Genomic DNA, 15,691 nt, shown 5'->3' with positions numbered 1-15,691 from the left:
TGCAATAAAAGCCAAGATTCCATTGGCCTTCCTGATCACCTGCTGTACCTGCATACTAACTTTTTGTGTTTCATGCACCAGGACCCCCAGATCCCTTTGTACTGTAGCACTTTCTCTCCATTTAGATAATAACTTGCTCTTTCATTTTTTCTGCCAAAGTGCATAACCTCACACTTTCCAACATTATATTGCATCTGCCAAATCTCTGCCCACTCACTTAGCCTGTATGTCCTTTTGCAGGTTTTTTATGTCCTCCTCACTCACTGTTTTCCCTCCCATCTTTGTATCGTCGGCAAACTTGGATATGTTGCACTCGGTCCCTTCCTCCAAATCGTTAATGTAGATTGTAAAGAGTTGGGGTCCCAGCACTGACCCCTGTGGAACACCACTAGTTACTGATTGCCAGCCCGAGAACGAACCATTTATCCCAACTCTTTGTTTTCTGTTAGATAGCCAATCTTCCACCCATGCCAGTATATTACCCCCAATCCCGTGATTTTTTATCTTGATCAGTAATCTTTTGTGTGGAACCTTGTCAAATGCCTTTTGGAAGTCCAAATACACAACATCCACTGGTTCCCCTTTATCCACCCTGTATGTTACATCCTCAAAGAATTCGAGCAAATTTGTCAAACATGACTTCCCCTTCATAAAACCATGCTGACTCTGTCCTATTAAATTATGTTTATCCAAATGCTCTGTTACTGTATCCTTAATAATGGACTCCAACATTTTGCCCACCACAGATGTTAGGCTAACTGGTCTATAGTTTCCAGCTTTTTGTCTACTTCCCTTCTTAAATAAGGGTGTTACATTAGCAGTTTTCCAATCTGCCGGGACCTTTCCTGAGTCCAGGGAGTTCTGGAAAATGATCACCAATGCATCCGCAATCCCTACCGCCACTTCTCTCAAGACCCTAGGATGTAGGCCATCAGGTCTGGGGGATTTATCCGCCTTAAGTCCCATTATTTCACTGAGTACCATCTCCTTAGTGATTTTAATCGTGTTTAGCTCCCCCCCCCCCCCATTGCCCCCTGTTTGTCCAGTGTTGGGATATTTTTAGTGTCCTCTATTGTAAAGACTGATACAAAATATTTGTTCAGCGTCTTTGCCATCTCTATGTTCCCCACCACTAGTTTCCCAGTCCCATCCTCTAAGGGACCAACGTTCCCTTTAGCCACCCTTTTTCTTTTTATATAGCTGTAGAAACTCTTGCTCTCTGTTTTTATATTTTTTGCTAGTTTACTTTCATAATCTATCTTCCCTTTCTTAATTAATCTTTTAGTTATTGTTTGCTGGCTTTTAAATGCTTCCCAATCTTCTATCCTCCCACTAGATTTGGCTAATGTATGTGCCCTTGTTTTCAGTCGAATACTATCCTTTATTACTTTACTAAGCCACGGATGGCTGTCTTTTCTTTTACTCCCCTTTTTCCTCAGTGGAATATATTTATCTTGAAAGATGTGAAATATCTCCTTGAATGTAGACCACTGCTCTTGTACTGTCTTACACTTTAATCTGTTTTCCCAGTCCACTTTAGTCAATTCTACTCTCATACCTTCATAGTCTCCTTTATTTAAGCTTAGTACGCTGGTTTGAGATCCAACTCTCTCACCCTCAAACTGAATTTGGCATTCAACCATATTATGATCACTCATTCCAAGGGGATCCTTCACTAGGACATTTTTTTATTAATCCTGTCTCATTACACAGGACCAGATCTAAGATTGCCTGCCCCCTGGTTGGTTCAGTTACATACTGCTCAAGGAACCCATCCCTAATACACTCTATGAACTCTTCCTCAATGCTGCCATGCCCAATTTGATTAGTCCAATTAATATGATAGTTAAAATCCCCCATGATTATAGCTGTTCCCTTATTACAAGCCCCAACTATTTCCTGATTTATACTCCGACCAACAGAGTTGCTGCTGTTAGGAGGCCTATGGACTACACCCACTAGTGACTTTTTCCCCTTATTATTCCTTATCTCCACCCAAACTGTTTCACTATCCTGATCCTTTGACCCAATATCATTTCTGACTATTGCAGTGATTCCATCCTTGATTAACAGAGCAACCCCACCTCCCTTTCCTTCCTGTCTGTCCTTCCTAATTGTCAAATACCCTTGTATGTTTAGTTCCCATTCATGATTATCTTGCAGCCATGTTTCTGTAATGGCCACCAGATCATACCCATGTGTAGTTATTTGCACCGTCACCTCGTCACGAATGCTGCCTGCATTCAGATAAAGAACTTTCAAATATGTTTTCTGACAATTTATTCCTGCTTTTACCCCTTTTATTACTTTACCTTTATCATTATACATTCTGTCCCTTCCTGACACGCTCTGGTTTTTAATTGCCCCACTGCTACCTTGCTCTATTGCCTTCTCCGCTGTCATTTTTATTTTTCGCTCTCTTAAAACCTCCCCCCCACTAATTAGTTTACAGCCCTAGTTATTCGATTCGTCAGGATTCTAGTCCCAGCACTGGCCAAGTGAACTCTGTCCCAATGGAACAGCTCTCGCCTGTCCCAGTACTGATGCCAGTGTCCCAGGAAGCAAAACCCATTGCTCCCACACCATTCTTTGAGCCACGCATTTAACTCTCTAATTTTATTTACCCTAGCCAAATTTGCACGTGGCTCAGGTAGTAATCCAGAGATTATTACCCTTGTGGTTCTGCTTTTTAATTTGACTCCTAGCTGCTCAAACTCCCTCAGCAGAACCTCCTTCCTTGTCCTATCTATGTCGTTGGTACCAACATGGACCACGACAACTGGATCCTCCCCCTCCCACTCCAAGTTTCTCTCCAGCCCAGTGGAGATGTCCTTAACCCTGGCACCGGGCAGGCAACACAGCCTTCGGGACTCTCACTCTCAGCTGCAAAGAACTCTATCTACCCCCCTAACGATACTATCCCCTACCACTACAATATTTCTTTTAACTCCCCCCACTTGAATGGCCCCCCGTTCCACGGTGCTGTGGCCAGGTTGCTCATCTTCCCCACAGTCCCTGTTCCCATCCTCATGGAGTAAGAGCCTCAAACCTGTTGGACAAGAGCAAGGGCTGTGGCTCCTCCAACACTACCTCCTGGATCCCCGTACCTGCCTCACTTCTAGTCACACCATCCTGACCCTGGCCACGGACTACATCTGAATTAATTAATCTAATTGGTGTGACTACCTCCTGATACACAGAGTCCAGGTAACTCTCCCCCTCCCTGATGTGTCTCAGTGTTTGAAGCTCGGACTCCAGCTCTTCAACACGGAGCCGGAATTCCTCGAGCAGCCAACACTTACTGCAAATGTGATCACTGTGAGCATCAATGATGTCCACCAGCTCCCACGTATTGCAGCAGCAACACATCACCTGATCTCCCATTCTATGTAATTAATTAAATTTATTAATATTATTTTTAAATACCCTCTGCCCCGATTCTAGATGATGAATATCGCACCTTAGAAACTATAAACCACAGAGTTTAAGCTTAAAAAGAGAGAAATACTTACCAACCAATCACTTACCCACTTTCTGGTGACATCACATTTGGATTACTTTTTACCTCTCTCCTTCCCTCTGACTTCGGAGACTGGAGATTGGTCAACCTACCTGGGTCTCGGGAGCCTTTTATAGCCCCGCTCTGCCGCTCGCACCTCCGGCTGACACCCGCGGTCTGAAGCCTTACCTGGGTCCCTGAAGCCTTTTTAAGCTTCCTGCTCGTGCCTTCCACCGACACCCGTGGTCTGAGGCCTTACCTGGGTCCCTGAAGCCTTTTTAAGCTTCCCGCTCGCGCCTCCCGCCGACACCCGCGGTCTGAGGCCTTACCTGGTCTCTGGGGCCTTATTAAGCTTCCCGCTAGCGCCTCCCGCCGACACCCACGGCCTGAGGCCTTACCTGGGTCTCTGAAGCCTTTTTAAGCTTCCCACTCCCGCGGCCTGAGGCCTTACCTGGGTCCCTGAAGCCTTTTAAAGCTTCCCGCTCGCGCCTCCCGCCGACACCCGTGGTCTGAGTCCTTCCCTGGTCTCTGGGACCTTTTCAAGCTTCCCGCTCACGCCTCCCGCCGACACCCGCGGTCTGAGCCTGGGCCCCTGTCAATCATCCTCCCCTGCGCGCTGGGCCCCTGAGCTCCAGGCTGCCGCGCGGGGCTTTCTTTGTAAAGTCGGTGTTGAAGAGCCGCAATCAGTGAGGGAAAGTGAGTTTTCCCCCAGATCCGATCGAGATCAGAGGAGGGGAGAGAATAAAAGGGAATCCAAACCTGAGAGTCCGCGGATCCGGGCCCCGAGCGGAGCTTCTTCAATTTTGCGGAGCGCACCCGTAAGACAAAGGTCCTCTACCAACCTGCCCCCGCCACACAGTGCTGCCCTCGATTATCAAAATCCATGACAAGGCCTTGGACAACGTGGACCACTTTCCATACCTCGGCAGCCTACTGTCAACAAGGGCACACGTCGACGACAAAGTCCAACACCGCCTTCAGTGTGCCAGTGCAGCCTTCGGTCGCCTGAGGAAGAGAGTGTTTGAAGACCAGGACCTCAAACCCGGCACCAAGCTCATGGTCTACAGAGCAGTAGTAATACCCGCCCTCCTGTATGCCTCAGAGACATGGACCATGTACAGCAGGCACCACAAAGCAAAAAGTAAACCCTTTTCAATTTAATTTAAAATAAGACAATACTTTAGAAAATATGATTAAATATAAAATAAATATTCACAACCTCCGCCTTTTTACTTCAGACACACCCCTCCTCCAGCATTCATCTGTGTGAAAGGCGCAGCCGGTGCGGAATTCTTAAAGTGCATCCAGGAGAGCTTTTTGAGCCAGCATGTAGAAAGTCATACAAGAGAGGGGGCGGTACTGGACCTAATTCTAGGGAATGTGGCCGGGCAAGTGGTAGAAGTGTTAGTAGGAGCGCATTTTGGTGACAGTGACCATAATTCGGTGAGATTTAAGGTAGTCATGGAAAAGGACAAAGATGGACCAGAAATAAAGGTTCTAAATTGGGGGAAGGCCGATTTTAATATGATAAGGCAGGATCTGGCCAAAGTGGACTGGGATCAGCTACTTGTAGGAAAATCCACATTGGAGCAATGGGAGTCTTTCAGAAAGGAAATAGAGAGAATACAATGGCAACATGTTCCCGTAAAGGTCAAGGGTGGGACCAACAAGCCCAGGGAACCCTGGATGTCAAGGGATATACGAGGATGGATTAGGAAAAAAGGGAGGCTTTTGGCAGATACAAAGGACTAAAAACAGTGGAAGCCCTCGAGGAGTATAGAAAGTGCCGGGGGGGTACTTAAAAAAGAAATTCAGAGAGCAAAGAGGGGGCATGAAATAACACTGGTGGGCAAAATAAAGGAAAATCCCAAGGTGTTTTATAAGTATATTAAGGGCAAGAGGATAACCATGGAAAGAACAGGGCCCATTAGGGACCAAAGTGGCAATCTGTGCATAGAGCCAGAAGATATAAGTGGGGTTTTAAATGAATATTTTGCATCTGTGTTCACTATGGAGAACGACGATGTAGGCATAGAAATCAGGCAAGGGGATTGTGACATACTTGAACAAATTATCATCAAGAGGGAGGAGGTACTAGTGGTTTTAGCAGGCTTAAAAGTGGATAAATCCCCAGGCCCAGACGAGATGTATCCCAGGCTGCTGTGTGAGGCAAGGGAGGAGATTGCAGGGGGTCTGACACAAATTTTCAGAACCTCTCTGGCCACAGGGGAGGTGCCGGAGGACTGGAGGACAGCTAACATAGTACCATTATTCAACAAGGGTAGTAGGGATAAACCAGGAAATTACAGGCCAGTGAGCCGAACATCAGTGGTAGGGAAATTATTGGAAAAAATTCTGAGGGACAGAATGAGTCTCCACTTGGAGAGGCAAGGATTAATCAAGGATAGTCAGCATGGCTTTGTCAGGGGGAGATCGTGTCTAACCAATTTGATTGAATTTTGAGAGGGGGTGACTAGGTGTGTGGATGAGGGTAGTGCAGTTGATGTAGTCTACATGGACTTCAGTAAGGCTTTTGACAAAGTCCCACATGGGAGATTGGTCAAGAAGGTAAGAACCCATGGGATCCATAGAAACATAGAAGATAGGAGCAGGAGTAGGCCATTCGGCCCTTCGAGCCTGCTCCGCCATTCAATGAGATCATGGCTGATCATTCAAATTCAGTACCCTGTCCCTGCCTTCTCCCCATATCCCTTGATCCCTTTAGCCTTAAGAAATATATCCAACTCTTTCTTGAATATATTTAATGAACTGGCCTCCACCGCCCTCTGTGGCAGAGAATTCCACAGGTTCACCACTCTCTGGGTGAAGAAATTCCTCCTCATTTCAGTCCTAAATGGCTTACCCCTTATCCTTAGACTATGACCCCTGGTTGTGGACTCCCCGGCCATCAGAAACAGCCTTCCTGCATCTAGTCTGTCCAGGCCTGACAGAATTTTATAGGTTTCGATGAGATCCCCTCTCAATCTTCTAAACTCCAGTGACTATAAGCCCAATCGACACAATCTCTCCTCATACGTTATTCCTGCCATCCCAGGTATCAGCCTGGTGAATCTTCGCTGCACTCCTTCCATGGCAAGAACGTCCTTCCTCAGGTAAGGCGACCAAAACTGCACACAATACTCAAGGTGTGGTCTCACCAAGGCCCTGTACAACTGCAGCAAGACATCCTTGTTCTTGTACTCGAACCCTCTTGCTACGAAGGCCAATACACCATTTGCCTTCTTAACCGCCTGCTGCACCTGCATGCTTACCTTCAGCGACTGGTGCACAAGAACACCCAGGTCTCTTTGCACTTCCCCTTCTCCCAATCTATTGCCATTCAAATAATAATCTGCCTTCCTGTTTTTGCCACCAAAGTGGATAACCTCACATTTATCCACATTATAGTGCATTTGCCATGTTTCTGCCCAATCACCCAACCTGTCCAAATTGTACTGGAGTTTCAAGCCAGGGCAATTTGGCACATTGGATCCAAAATTGGCTTAGTGGCAGGAGGTAGAGGGTGATGGTCGAAGGTTGTTTTTGTGACTGGAAGCCTGTGTCCAGTGGTGTACCGTAGGGATCGGTGCTGGGTCCTTTGCTGTTTGTAGTGTACATTAATGATTTAGATATGAATGTAGGAGGTATGATCAGTAAGTTCGCAGATGACACGAAAATTGGTGGAGTGATAAATAGCGAGGAGGGAAGCCTCAGGCTACAGGACGATATAGACGGATTAGTCAGATGGGCAGAACAGTGGCAAATGGAATTTAACCCTGAAAAGTGTGAGGTGATGCATTTTGGGAGGACTAACAAGGCAAGGGAATACACAATGAATGGTAGGACCCTAGGAAGGACAGAGGATCAGAGGGACCTTGGTGTGCATGTACATAGATCCCTGAAGGCAGCAGGACAGGTAGATAAGGGGGTTAAAAAGGCATATGGGATACTTGGTTTCAATAGCCGAGGCATAGAATCTAAGAGCAGGGAGGTTATGATGGAGCTGTACAAAACGCTAGTTAGGCCACAGCTGGAATACTGTGTGCAGTTCTGGTCGCCACACTATAGGAGGGATGTGATTGCATTGGAGAGGGTGCAGAGGAGATTCACCAGGATGTTACCTGGGCTGGAGTGCTTCAGCTATGAAGAAAGACTGGACAGGCTGGGGTTGTTTTCCTTAGAGCAGAGAAGGCTGAGGGGGGACCTGATTGAGGTGTACAAAATTATGAGGGGCATAGATAGGGTAGATAGAAAGGAACTTTTCCCCTTAGTAGAGGGGTCAATAACCAGGGGGCATAGTTTCAAGGTAAGGGGCAGGAGGTTTAGAGGGGATTTGAGGAAAAACTTTTTCACCCAGAGGGTGGTTGGAATCTGGAACTCACTGCCTCACAGCGTCGGCGGGAAACCTGAGCGGCAGAGCGGGGTATAAAAGTCCCCAGAGACCAGGTAAGGCCTCACAGCGTCGGCGGGAAACCTGAGCGGCAGAGCGGGGTATAAAAGTCCCCAGAGACCAGGTAAGGCCTCTCAGCGTCGGCGGGAAACCTGAGCGGCAGAGCGGGGTATAAAAGTCCCCAGAGACCAGGTAAGGCCTCTCAGCGTCGGCGGGAAACCTGAGCGGCAGAGCGGGGTATAAAAGTCCCAGAGACCAGGTAAGGCCTCAGTGCGTCGGCGGGAAACCTGAGCGGCAGAGCGGGGTATAAAAGTCCCCAGAGACCAGGTAAGGCCTCAGTGCGTCGGCGGGAAACCTGAGCGGCAGAGCGGGGTATAAAAGTCCCCAGAGACCAGGTAAGGCCTCACAGCATCAGCGGGAAACCTGAGCGGCAGAGCGGGGTATAAAAGTCCCAGAGACCCAGGTAAGGCCTCAGTGCGTCGGCAGGAAACCTGAGCGGCAGAGCGGGGCTATAAAAGTCCCAGAGCCCAGGTAAGGCCTCAGTGCGTCGGCGGGAAGCCTGAGCGGCAGAGCGGGGCTATAAAAGTCCCAGAGACCAGGTAAGGTTTACCAGTCTCCAGTCTCTGAACTCGGAGGGAAGGAGAGAGGTAAAAAGTAATCCAAGTGTGACGTCACCAGAAAGCGGGTAAGTGATTGGTTGGTGAGTATTTCTCCCTTTTAAGCTTAAATCTCTTTGGTTTATAGTTTCTAAGTTGTGATATACACCATCTAGAATCGGGGCAGAGGATATTTAAGAATAATATTAATAAATTTAATTAATTACATAGAATGGGAGATCAGGCGATGTGTTGCTGCAGCAATATGTGGGAGCTGGTGAACACCATTGATGCTCACGGTGATCACATTTGCAGTAAGTGTTGGCTGCTCGAGGAACTCCGGCTCCGTGTTGAAGAGCTGGAGTCCAAGCTTCAAACACTGAGACACATCAGGGAGGGGGAGAGTTACCTGGACTCTGTGTATCATGAGGTAGACACACCAATTAGATTAATTAATTCAGATGTAGTCCGTGGCCAGGGTCAGGATGGTGTGACTAGAAGTGAGGCAGATACGGGGATCCAGGAGGTAGTGTTGGAGGAGCCGCAGCCCTTGCTCTTGTCCAACAGGTTTGAGGCTCTTACTCCCTGTGGGGACAGGAGCAGGGACTGCAGGGAGGATGAGCAACCTGGCCACAGCACCGTGGAGAAGGGGGCCATTCAAGTGGGGGGAGTTAAAAGAAATGTTGTAGTGGTAGGGGATAGTATCGTTAGGGGGATAGATAGAGTTCTTTGCAGCCGAGAGCGAGAGTCCCGAAGGCTGTGTTGCCTGCCCGGTGCCAGGGTTAAGGACATCTCCTCTGGACTGGAGAGAAACTTGGAGTGGGAGGGGGAGGATCCAGTTGTCGTGGTCCATGTTGGTACCAACGACATAGATAGGACAAGGAAGGAGGTTCTGCTGAGGGAGTTTGAGCAGCTAGGGGCCAAATTAAAAAGCAGAACCACAAGGGTAATAATCTCTGGATTATTACCTGAGCCACGAGCGAATTTGGCTAGGACAAATAAAATTAGAGAGTTAAATGCGTGGCTCAAAGACTGGTGTGGGAGAAATGGGTTTTGCTTCCTGGGACACTGGCACCAATACTGGGGCAGGAGGGAGCTGTTCCGTTGGGACAGGCTTCACTTGGCTAGTGCTGGGACTAGAGTCCTGGCGGATCATATAACTAGGGCTGTAGAGAGGGCTTTAAACTAACTAGAGGGGGGAGGTTCCTAGAGAGCAAATAATAAAAATGACAACAGAGAAGGTAATAGACTTTGGTAGCAGTGGGGAAATTAAAAACCAGAGCATGTCAGGAAGGGGCAGAATGTATGGAGTAAAAGGTAAAGTAATAAAAAGGGCAAAAGCAGGAACTAAGTGTCACAAAACATCTTTGAAATTTCTCTATCTGAATGCACGTAGCATTCGTAACAAAATAGATGAGTTAATGGCACAAATAACTACATATGGGTATGATCTTGTGGCCATTACAGAAACATGGCTGCAGGGTGACAATGCCTGGGAATTAAACATACCAGGTTATTTAACGATCAGGAAGGACAGGCAGGAAGGAAGGGGAGGTGGGGTGGCTATGTTAATAAAGGAAGGAATCACTGCAATACAGAGAAATGATATTGGGTCAAAAGATCAGGATAATGAAACAGTTTGGGTGAAGGTAAGGAATAATAAGGGGAAAAAAACACTTGTGGGCGTAGTCTATAGGCCTCCGAACAGTGGCAACTCTGTTGGACGGAGTATCAATCAGGAAATAGTTGAGGCTTGTAATAAGGGAACATCTATAATTATGGGGGATTTCAACTATCATATTAATTGGACAAATCAAATGGGGCAGAGCAGCCTTGAGGATGAGTTCATTGAGTGTATTAGGGATGGGTTTCTTGAGCAGTATGTAACTGAACCGACCAGGGGGCAACCAACCTTAGATCTGGTCCTGTGTAACGAGACGGGATTAATTAAAAATGTCCTAGTAAAGGATCCCCTTGGAATGAGTGACCATAACATGGTTGAATTCCATATTCAATTAAAGGGTGAGAAGGTTGGATCTCAAACAAGCGTGCTGAGCTTGAATAAAGGAGACTATGAAGGTATGAGAGCGGAATTGAGTAGAGTGGATTGGAAAAATAGATTAAAGGGTAAGATGATACATGATCAGTGGTGTACATTCAAGGAGTTATTTTACAACTTCCAAAAAATATATATTCCACTGAGAAGAAAAGGGTGTAAAAGAAAAGACAGCCATCCGTGGCTAAGTAAAGAAATTAAGGATAGTATTCGACTAAAAACAAGGGCATATAAGGTAGCCAAATCTAGTGGGAGGATAGAGGATTGGGAAAACTTTAAAAGACAGCAAAAAATAACAAAAAGATTGATTAAGAAAGGGAAGATAGATTATGAAAGTAAATTAGCAAAAAATATAAAAACAGATAGTAAGAGTTTTTATAGTTATATAAAAAGAAAAAGGGTGGCTAAAGTAAATGTTGGTCCCTTAGAGGATGAGACCGGGAAATTAATGGTGGGAAATATGGAGATGGCAAAAACACTGAATGAATATTTTACATCAGTCTTTACAGTAGAAGACACTAAGAATATCCCAACACTGGACAAACAGGGGGCTAAAGGGAGGAGGAGCTAAACACGATCAAAATCACTAAGGAAGTGGTACTCGGTAAAATAATGGGACTCAAGGCGGATAAATCACCTGGACCTGATGGCTTACATCCTAGGGTCTTGAGGGAAGTGGCGGTAGGGATTGTGGATGCATTGGTAATAATTTTCCAAAACTCCCTGGACTCGGCAAAGGTCCCGGCAGACTGGAAAACTGCTAATGTAACACCCTTATTTAAAAAGGGCAGTAGACAGAAGGCTGGAAACTATAGACCGGTTAGTCTAACATCTGCGGTAGGTAAAATTTTGGAGTCCATTATTAAGGAGACAGTAACAGGACATTTGGATAATCATAATTTAATAGGACAAAGTCAGCATGGTTTTATGAAGGGGAAGTCATGTTTGACAAATTTGCTGGTGTTCTTTGAGGAAGTAACGTATAGGGTGGCTAAAGGGGAACCAGTGGACGTAGTGTATTTAGACTTCCAAAAGGCATTTGACAAGGTGCCACACAAAAGATTATTGCTTAAGATAAAAAATCACGGGATTGGGGGTAATATTCTGGCATGGATAGAGGATTGGCTATCTAACAGAGGGCAGAGAGTTGGGATAAATGGTTCATTCTCAGACTGGCAATCAGTAACTAGTGGTGTTCCGCAGGGGTCAGTGCTGGGTCCCCAACTCTTTACAATCTATATTAACGATTTGGAGGAGGGGACCGAGTGTAACATATCAAAGTTTGCAGATGATACTAAGATGGGAGGGAAAGTAGTGAGTGAGGAGGACATAAAAAACCTGCAAGGGGACATCGACAGGCTAAGTAAGTGGGCAGAGATTTGGCAGATGGAATACAATACTGGAAAGTGTGAGGTTATGCACTTTGGCAGGAAAAATCGTAGAGCAAGTTATTATCTTAATGGCAAGAAACTGGAAAGTACTGAAGTACAAAGAGATCTGGGGGTCCTGGTGCACGAAACTCAAAAGGTTAGTATGCAGGTGCAGCAAGTGATTAAGAAGGCCAATGGAATGTTGGCTTTCATTGCTAGGGGGATAGAATATAAAAATAGGGAGGTATTGCTTCAGTTGTACAAGGTATTGGTGAGGCTGCACCTGGAATACTGCGTACAGTTTTGGTGTCCATACTTAAGAAAGGACATACTTGCTCTCGAGTCAGTACAAAGAAGGTTCACTCGGTTAATCCCGGGGATGAGGGGATGGACATATGAGGAGAGGTTGAGTAGATTGGGACTCTACTCATTGGAGTTCAGAAGAATGAGAGGCGATCTTATTGAAACATATAAGATTGTGAAGGGGTTGGATCGGGTGGATGCGGGGAAGATGTTCCCGATGATGGGTGAAACTAGAACTAGGGGGCGTAGTCTTAGAATAAGGGGCTGCTCTTTCAAAACTGAGATGAGGAGGAACTACTTCACTCAGAGGGTGGTAGGTCCATGGAATATGCTGCCCCAAAAAGCTGTAGAAGCTACATCATTACATAAATTTAAAACAGAAATAGACAGTTTCCTAGAAGTAAAGGGAATTAAGGGTTACGGGGAGCGGGCAGGAATTTGGACATGAGTCTAGGTTCGGATCGGTCATGGCCCTGTGGGTAGTGGAGCAGGCCCAGGGGCCGTGTAGCCTGATCCTGCTCCTATTTCGTGTGTCTAATTCTGTTAGATTCAGGAGATGGTTCTGTGATAGTGGATTGGCGGTTAGGATCAGATCAGCCATGATCTTATTGAATGGCGGAGCAGGTTCGAGGGGCCGATTGGCCTACTCCTGCTCCTATTTCTTATGTTTTTATGTTCTTATGAAAGGGTGGTCGAGGCAGGAACCCTCACAACATTCAAGAAGCATTTAGATGAGCACTTGAACTGCCATAGCATACAAGGCTACGGACCAAGTGCTGGAAAATGGGATTAGAATAGACAGGGCTTGATGGCCGGTGCGGACACGATGGGCCGAAGGGCCTCTTTCTGTGCTGTATAACTCTATGACTCTAACTCTGAACCGAAGTTCCTCGAGTTGCAGACACTTCTGGTCGCCACACTTTAGGAAGGATGTGAAGGCCCTTGAGAGGGTGCAGAGGAGATTTACCAGAATGGTTCCGGGGATGGGGGATCTTAGCTCCAAGGACAGGTTGGAGAAGCTGGATTTGTTTTCATTAGAGCAAAGGAGGTTGAGCTGTGATTTGATAGAGGTGTACAAGATTATGACGGGTTTGGATAGGCTAGACGGGGAAAGGCTGTTCCCACTAGTTGATGGTACAAGGACTAGGGGATACAGATTTAAGGTTTTAGGCAAGAGATACAGGGGGGATGTGAGGAGAAACTTTTTTACGCAGCGAGTGGTGATGACCTGGAACTCGCTGCCGACGGAAGTGGTGGAAGCGGAGACACTCAATGTTTTCAAGGGGAGACTGGATAGGCACTTGAGGGAAATAAACTTGCAGGGCTACGGGGATAGAGCGGGGGAATGGGACTGACTGGATTGCTCTACAGAGAGCCGGCACGGACTGGATGGGCCGAATGGCCTCCTTCTGTGCCTCTATGACTCTATGTGGTTGCTGTGGATCACACTGGGGTCCACCAGCTCCCACATGCTACAGCTGCAACACATCACCTGCCCGGCCATCTCTATTGTATTTTATTTAACTAATTAGGTTTCCAAGTTTTGAAATAACCAATTGTCTATTAATAGTTTTTAATCTAGGTAATAACCTTGTTTAATTTATTACATTTAGCTATATGCTTTAGGTCTTTACTGTAACTTAGCCCACAGTCCTAATTAAACCTGAGTTGTTTATATTTTTTCACGTATCAAGCAGCCCCTCTTACCCCCACCTCATCGAATTCGCTCACTCACCCAATTCCCGAGTTAAGTACTCTGTAGAAGCCGTACTCCGTAGAACTGGACTCCGTGCTACTTACCTCCCAAACATTTCTCCTTCCACACTCAAAAGGCCGATGAATTTCAGGTCCTGATGAACGGAGTGACTCTCTGAGCTCTTGATGTGAAGTTTGGTTTGAGTTTCCCCGTCTGTCAATCCTGCCCTTCTCACAGCCTGTGAAAGGAGTTTCCAAAAACCATCACCGAGAGTCCAGGACAGAAATTGACAACATTCTCCCCCAGCAACAATTCTCTTGTCCTCACCCAATCACGTTCCCTTAGCAACAAGGTATTGAAACTTCTTTTATACATTAGAGCAAAATATTACACACAGGTGTCTTCAACCAATCTCGCTCCCCCAGCAACAACTCCCCGGTCCTCACAGGATACTAGTTTGGCAACATTAAATGATATGGAACCTTCCAGAACTTTGGGCACTTTTTAATGGTTAATTACAAAACGGGCAGTTTTGCAGCTACCAATTACTGTAACTCATCAATACACACAATTCTGATTCATCGACTTTGCATCATAGAATAGTAGAATTACATTAATACATCCAAAGGGCTTCCAGCAAATAGTTTGCAGAAGGCTGCACCACTGAATAAATGTGAAATATTTAGTGTTTCCCACATTCAATAACTGTTCATTTTATTTTGCCTCATTTGAACACATTAATCTGACTGGCTGAAGGGCACTGATGTAATTTGATTGGAGGCCTTCTATCAATTATCTTGCCTATCCTCAATCTGGCAAGAAACTACTTAAAAATGTCGACTATTCCTCAATTCAATTAATGTCAAGCACAATGGTTTTAATGGAACAGACACAAACAGTTAATTCCTGCCCCTTGCCCACCACAACAGCACTTAGACATACTATGGGGAATCCTCATGGGACAAAGATGGAAGCTTTGTGAATTTAACACAAAATGAGGGCAGCTAATGTTGTAAAGCCTAAGGGGGAATTACAGTTTGTGTCCCGAGCTGAGCCGCCTCATCTTAAGCTGAGTTTGTTTTGTCTTGTTTCTTATTTACAAGTTCACTTCTTACAAGGCATTCTTTAATTCTTTATGTTGCTGCTTTAAGCTATATAATTTTCACCCTAACAGATATGTACTTGAAGTGCCGTAACCTACAGGGCTACGGACCAAGTGCTGGAAAGTGGGATTAGGGAGGATAGCTCTTTGTCGGCCGGCACGGACAAGATGGGCCGAATGGCCTCCTTCTGTGCTGTAAATGTCTATGATTCTATGATTCATTGATCATCCCATTCCCAAGTTGACTCTGTGTTAACTCTGGCTAAAGAGTTGGTGCAGGAGGGAGGGTTTTAGTTTCCTGGATCACTGGGTCTGCTTCTGGGGAAGGTGGGACTTGTACAAGTTGGACGGGTTGCACCTGGACCAGAACGGGACAAATATCCTTGCAGGGAGGTTTGCTAGCACTGTTGGGGGGGGGGGGTTAAACTAACTTGGCAGGGGGATATGATACAGAGTGGAGCTATAATAGGGGGTGATGTACAGCCAAATATAGAAGAAAAAACAAGTCAGCTTGGAAGGCAGAGCAAATATGTAACGGCACAAGGGAGTAGGGCAAGGCTGAATGGCATTTATTTTAATGCAAGGAGTCTTGCGAATAAGGTGGATAAACTGAAGGTGTTGATGAACACATGGAAGTATGATATTGTTGCTATCACGGAGACATGGTTGAGGGAGGGGC

The sequence above is a fragment of the Somniosus microcephalus genome, chromosome 4, assembly GCF_052327205.1.
Source record: "Somniosus microcephalus isolate GS21.2 chromosome 4, FLI_Smic_1.0, whole genome shotgun sequence".
NCBI classification, from domain to species: Eukaryota; Metazoa; Chordata; class Chondrichthyes; order Squaliformes; family Somniosidae; genus Somniosus; species Somniosus microcephalus.
The sequence above is the reverse complement of the archived record's forward strand: the minus strand, read 5'-3'. Positions refer to the sequence as shown.